At 39.5% G+C, this 7,285-nt stretch overlaps 1 protein-coding gene across 1 annotated transcript in view; it reads left to right on the top strand.

The window, feature by feature from the left end:
- Positions 1-7,285, top strand: part of sdk (sidekick cell adhesion molecule) — a 70,400-nt gene that overhangs the window by 16,533 nt on the left and 46,582 nt on the right. The gene's annotated exons all lie outside the window — the stretch shown is intronic.

The following is a 7,285-nucleotide window of genomic DNA, read 5'->3' as shown; positions in this document are numbered from 1 at the left end:
AAGAGCGTCTTCTCGCACGATCTAGAGATCCATGCGAACGTACATAAGTTACTTCTGATCTATGAGATCGATGAGGGTAGTAGCAGGAATATGGCACTTAGGCAGATGCAACGCGTGTTTGAGCGCGTTGCAAAGTGCACACATAAAGATATCTTCAGCTGCACGAACTACAAAAGTCTCTTTTAGTTCTCCTTATCTCATAGCACCCCTTGGATTCATATAGGGTGGGCATGAAGGTTATGTACTTATCTGTTCTTGCAGAGTTCTTTCAAATAACACTGTGATTTTCAGTCTTTCTCGTGTCATTATTTATAACAAACGTGTAATAGTGGACGAAAGAAAATTTTGAGGTTAGGCGGCACGAAGGAACACCATAAATTTACAGGAAGAAATTATATTTTATAATGACAATGGATTATCTGTAAATATAGTTACTTTTATTATTACACTGCATTTATTATACTCATATATATAAATACTAGCTTTAAATTTTCTACCATCCGCCATTATGTAAATTAAAATTAGCTATTGGGGGCTAAGTATGAAACTACATAACTAGATAAGTATATCGGATGTGAGATGCAATTCTATTGCATTAGGTTTTATATGCTTCGTAAAAAGGTTATACAGGGAATATAACCTATAAGACGTATCTAGTAAATAGCCTATAGCTCAGCGAATATACAAAAATTCCAATTACGAAAGTTTAAGATCCTTTCTGTACTGTTCTTTCCAACAAATAAATTAAAAAAGGCAAAAGATCCGCGAAAACGTTTTCCCTCCTATTCCGTCAAATTACCTTTTGGTAGCTCGCCAATCGCACTCGTCCATCCGCTCCCTCCGCATACCGATGCAAGGGTGCAGCGATCGTATCTAGACTATAACCTCCTCTCTCTCTCTCTCTCTCTCTCTCTCTCTCTCTTGTCCAGCAGAAATTTATCGTCCACGTGTTGTTCGTTATGAAACGAGCCTACCGAATGGAAAAAGGGAACGCTTTCAGAGCTGAGCGCGTCCTCCTCGAGGAGGATCCGCCGGGAATCCCCTCTCTCCTTCTCTGTCTGGCGCGAAAGTCATACCGAAACCCGTGACCCGGAGTTTCATCTGTCTTTCCGCTTTTCTCGTTCTCCACAGACGGACACCGTGGTCTCTTGCTAATCTTCGCTGGCTAGGATACCAGACGCGAACATTATCGAGGCAGGTCCTAGTTTCTTCTAGGAATTTTAGGAATTGGTATTGTAGATGAAAATGAAGACACTGAGGTGGAATGAGATCCATAGGAATTTTTAATGTCCGTATATTAGATGTGTGCGGGATTCCTAAAAATTCCTGAAAATTCCCTAGAATATCTAGGACGTTTCGCAATTCAAATCCAAATTTCCATTCTAACGCGAATATCAGACCAGATCGGGAATTTTGTTTGTAATTGTGACGGAATTTAAAAAATATCCGCGATTTCTGAAAATATTCTCGATATTTCTAAATATTTTGTGGAATTTTTGTAAATCCTGTAAATTTTAGGAATTTTCAGGAATCTCATCGGATCGAGACGAGATCCTGAAAATTTCAGGAAATCTTCGGACCTCCTAGATACTCTGTGTATCTCAAGGACCACTATCGTCACGTTAAAAAAAAGCAATACTCACCTCGTCAAAGTAGTCCGAAAAATTTCTGAAAGCGACTTCGCGAACAATGCCTCGGGAAAAAGCGGGGATCCACTTTGTACCCTGTGTCATCATGAGCGAACAGTCTTCATTGTCCGAAGGTCTCACCAAACGAACAACTTCCGCCTCGCGCCTCATTTTCCACTTCTTTTCGGTTCGTCCGTTCTCGTCTGGTCCTAGGTTGGCGCCAAAACAGGCGTAGCTCGCGAGATTCGCGAGGCCGTATTGAAAGGTTCTCTCAGGGTGCTCAAAGGGCGGAATAGGGACTGGCAACGGAGAGAAAGAAGAGTAAAGAGGAGAAGAAGGGGAATGGCGAACGACTGCAGAGCAGCTAGGGCGATCTCTTTCAGCCTGGGTCTGCTCTATAAGCTTCTTTCAAGCTGGCGAAGCCCAGGCTATCAAGACGGTCTTAAACAGCTCTGAAATTCATGACTCCAGAGTGGCTAGCAGCGAACACTGCCTGCTAATCCTTCGCGTTCGCGTACGACCGAGAGGATGATTTATTTCAAAGATTGAATTATCCGGGCTTGTTAGCGCGATTTAACGATCCAGGGAATTGATCTCTCCTGGGATAAGATCGACAGTACCTTTGCTTATTCAGATGAGATTACTTATTATAACCAGACAGCATAGTTGAATGAAAAATATTTTATTTATTAAACCTTCCCTTTGGGATACCATCCTCGCTAAGATGAATTTCTTTGCTCATCTAGATAGAGTTGGGGTTAGGATCGACAGTGCCTTTGGTTATTTGGATGAAATTACGTATTATAACCAAATACTATAATTAAAATATAAAAATTTCATTCCATGGAAATTGATTTTGAGATACTATTCTAATTAAGATGAAAGATCTCTTTGTTCATTTATTACAGGTGAAGTTAGGGTTAAGAAGACTGGTTCTCTGCTGTTTATGTCATTAACAGATCACTGCTACGAATGTCCCGACGAATAATTATCATGGAGAATTTATTTCTGGAATTATTGTCACATGTTGGCTCTGAGAGGGTGGACTGTGTAGACACAGTCTGGGTTTCGTCACGGTTAAGACAAAGGGGCACAGAGATTCCCATGGCCTTTCGAAGCGACGATTGACACTCACCAAGGCCATGGGTCTCGTTGCAAAATAAGACATAGAATTCCATTACGTAGCCAATTGCGACTCGATGAACAGGGCTAGTCTTGTTACTCTCTTTTGTTAGTGAAGTATGCTCAGACTGCACGGGAGGAGATGAATATGGTTCTTTCTCAGGTCGCGATAATAGCCTTGGGATTGATAAAATACAGTGGTAAAATAAACGAAATTGGAGAATGGATGGGAACTTAGAACGGTCGAGATCACCGAAGTAATTAGGCTTTAGAAAGGTCAATGAAGCAAGTAGACTGCAGGCCCAAAGTTGGACTCAGTTTTCTAAGAATGAGTTAGGTAGTCCTTACATACAAGTTCCTGATCAAGGCTTCTTTGAAATTTCATCTCTCTCTCTCTCTCTCTCTCTCTCTCTCTCTCTCTTGTCCAGCAGAAATTTATCGTCCACGTGTTGTTCGTTATGAAACGAGCCTACCGAATGGAAAAAGGGAACGCTTTCAGAGCTGAGCGCGTCCTCCTCGAGGAGGATCCGCCGGGAATCCCCTCTCTCCTTCTCTGTCTGGCGCGAAAGTCATACCGAAACCCGTGACCCGGAGTTTCATCTGTCTTTCCGCTTTTCTCGTTCTCCACAGACGGACACCGTGGTCTCTTGCTAATCTTCGCTGGCTAGGATACCAGACGCGAACATTATCGAGGCAGGTCCTAGTTTCTTCTAGGAATTTTAGGAATTGGTATTGTAGATGAAAATGAAGACACTGAGGTGGAATGAGATCCATAGGAATTTTTAATGTCCGTATATTAGATGTGTGCGGGATTCCTAAAAATTCCTGAAAATTCCCTAGAATATCTAGGACGTTTCGCAATTCAAATCCAAATTTCCATTCTAACGCGAATATCAGACCAGATCGGGAATTTTGTTTGTAATTGTGACGGAATTTAAAAAATATCCGCGATTTCTGAAAATATTCTCGATATTTCTAAATATTTTGTGGAATTTTTGTAAATCCTGTAAATTTTAGGAATTTTCAGGAATCTCATCGGATCGAGACGAGATCCTGAAAATTTCAGGAAATCTTCGGACCTCCTAGATACTCTGTGTATCTCAAGGACCACTATCGTCACGTTAAAAAAAAGCAATACTCACCTCGTCAAAGTAGTCCGAAAAATTTCTGAAAGCGACTTCGCGAACAATGCCTCGGGAAAAAGCGGGGATCCACTTTGTACCCTGTGTCATCATGAGCGAACAGTCTTCATTGTCCGAAGGTCTCACCAAACGAACAACTTCCGCCTCGCGCCTCATTTTCCACTTCTTTTCGGTTCGTCCGTTCTCGTCTGGTCCTAGGTTGGCGCCAAAACAGGCGTAGCTCGCGAGATTCGCGAGGCCGTATTGAAAGGTTCTCTCAGGGTGCTCAAAGGGCGGAATAGGGACTGGCAACGGAGAGAAAGAAGAGTAAAGAGGAGAAGAAGGGGAATGGCGAACGACTGCAGAGCAGCTAGGGCGATCTCTTTCAGCCTGGGTCTGCTCTATAAGCTTCTTTCAAGCTGGCGAAGCCCAGGCTATCAAGACGGTCTTAAACAGCTCTGAAATTCATGACTCCAGAGTGGCTAGCAGCGAACACTGCCTGCTAATCCTTCGCGTTCGCGTACGACCGAGAGGATGATTTATTTCAAAGATTGAATTATCCGGGCTTGTTAGCGCGATTTAACGATCCAGGGAATTGATCTCTCCTGGGATAAGATCGACAGTACCTTTGCTTATTCAGATGAGATTACTTATTATAACCAGACAGCATAGTTGAATGAAAAATATTTTATTTATTAAACCTTCCCTTTGGGATACCATCCTCGCTAAGATGAATTTCTTTGCTCATCTAGATAGAGTTGGGGTTAGGATCGACAGTGCCTTTGGTTATTTGGATGAAATTACGTATTATAACCAAATACTATAATTAAAATATAAAAATTTCATTCCATGGAAATTGATTTTGAGATACTATTCTAATTAAGATGAAAGATCTCTTTGTTCATTTATTACAGGTGAAGTTAGGGTTAAGAAGACTGGTTCTCTGCTGTTTATGTCATTAACAGATCACTGCTACGAATGTCCCGACGAATAATTATCATGGAGAATTTATTTCTGGAATTATTGTCACATGTTGGCTCTGAGAGGGTGGACTGTGTAGACACAGTCTGGGTTTCGTCACGGTTAAGACAAAGGGGCACAGAGATTCCCATGGCCTTTCGAAGCGACGATTGACACTCACCAAGGCCATGGGTCTCGTTGCAAAATAAGACATAGAATTCCATTACGTAGCCAATTGCGACTCGATGAACAGGGCTAGTCTTGTTACTCTCTTTTGTTAGTGAAGTATGCTCAGACTGCACGGGAGGAGATGAATATGGTTCTTTCTCAGGTCGCGATAATAGCCTTGGGATTGATAAAATACAGTGGTAAAATAAACGAAATTGGAGAATGGATGGGAACTTAGAACGGTCGAGATCACCGAAGTAATTAGGCTTTAGAAAGGTCAATGAAGCAATTAGACTGCAGGCCCAAAGTTGGACTCAGTTCTCTAAGAATGAGTTAGGTAGTCCTTACATACAATGATGGGAACTTAGAACGGTCGAGATCACCGAAGTAATTAGGCTTTAGAAAGGTCAATGAAGCAAGTAGACTGCAGGCCCAAAGTTGGACTCAGTTTTCTAAGAATGAGTTAGGTAGTCCTTACATACAAGTTCCTGATCAAGGCTTCTTTGAAATTTCATCTTGCCTTTTCATCTTGAGATAATCGATGTTGTAAGATCACTATGTTGTAAGATCACTACTCGAATCATGCAATTTCTGGACTCTCTTTGAAACGTGTGAAAAGACGTAACATTTTTTTAATAAAACCTCGTATCCTTTCCTTTCTTCTTGGTATTTTTGAGAACACAAAGGAGCCTTATTCTGGACGTGAGAGGGTTATGAGAAGTCGTCTGACCAATGCTGTCTACCAATCTTGTGTGCTTTTTATGTCCAATCCTATCCTTTCCTGTCCAAATTTTGTTCTTCATAAAATTTGGCATATCCATAGTTGAGTAGATTATTCATCGTATTTCATATTTTTATTTATTTGCATTTACAAAAATAGGACGACAGATGTCTGCTGAAATTTTTAATAGATTAATTTTACGAATTTTCCAAAATTTATAAATTAGGCTTGTCTTGTGATAAAAAATATGGATATAGATTTAAATTAATATAGTTCAGGTTTTAACCAGATAACATTACTATACGAACCAAATTCATGAAGACAGTGTAGCTGCCAGTGTTCACATAATGGTCATGTTCAAGAATAATTTTATAAAACGTATAAACAATTGTATTTACCTAAAAATTTTGTTATTTAGAGAATAATTTAGTATGTTTATAATAAAACAAAAATCGTATCGATCCATCGAGTAGTTTTTCTGAAATAATTTCGTGAAATAGGTCCTTAAGTATACTTAAGTTAGGCTCAAAGACATGTCTCCTTTCAACGATTGTTGAAATGATACTAAATCACGTTGTCATTTCAACACCACGGTAACTGCACAGGTTTCTAAACTACCTGATCAAATTGATTTGCAATTACTAACGTTTAAGCTCGTGACTAAATATTTTTCTTGTTGAGATGTGTTCCAGTTAACAGGTTAAGTAAGAGGCGTGTCAGATGTGAAATTTTGGAGCAATTTGATGTAATAGAGTTGTGCACTGATATGGAAAAAGAACTGAGGAAATAGAAAGTAAATAAATAGAAATCAAAATAAAAAATTGTAATTTGAGAAAGTGTTCAACTAGATAAATGTACTTAAATATATTTGATGAATTAGACTAATTGTGTTGAATATTCTAACTTTAAAAAGATATCTTCGTAGGATTAAAAAATTATTTAAATTGGCAATAGACAAAGGTAAATATTTGCGTTATGGAGAACACGTGACGTGGAACAGAGAATTATAATTGCACGTGGTATTATTTTCAGTAATGTATTCTGGGATTATCCGAGATGATCCTAGATTACCTATATTCTACAGAGACTACTAGTGAGTTATTAATTAAACATTAAGTACAAACAGAATCAAATAGAGTGACCTAATGAAAAGCTAAAACTGGAAACCTCAGACTCAAATAGAGATCTCAGAAAAAGACCCTGCTAAGGACTCTTTTCCACGTATTATGTTAAAAAGAAAAATAAATTTCGAAATTTTTTATCTCTTTGAAATTAAGCTTTTAGTTAACGTGGTGGTGTATTCGAAGCTCAGGAGAGGCGATATAATTTTCTTCGAGCTCGTTCGAAAAGAGAAAAGCGGAAGTAACGACTTTTAGTTAATATCCTGAAGTATATGAACAAACTTGCGAGTCACTGTAGTCGAAGTAATCCGATTCTGTGCCGTGGCTGTTTTTCAAAGGACCGAGTGCCACTTGCGCGGAGTACCTTGCTCTTTTTATTTGTAATGAATTACGGAGCAAGCTATTGTGAAGACGAAAGTGCACTTAACTTACGCTCATACGTAC

This window comes from Eufriesea mexicana, unplaced genomic scaffold, assembly GCF_001483705.2.
Source record: "Eufriesea mexicana isolate 0111107269 unplaced genomic scaffold, ASM148370v2 scaffold2646, whole genome shotgun sequence".
NCBI classification, from domain to species: Eukaryota; Metazoa; Arthropoda; class Insecta; order Hymenoptera; family Apidae; genus Eufriesea; species Eufriesea mexicana.
This window is presented reverse-complemented; position numbering and strand designations above follow the sequence as displayed.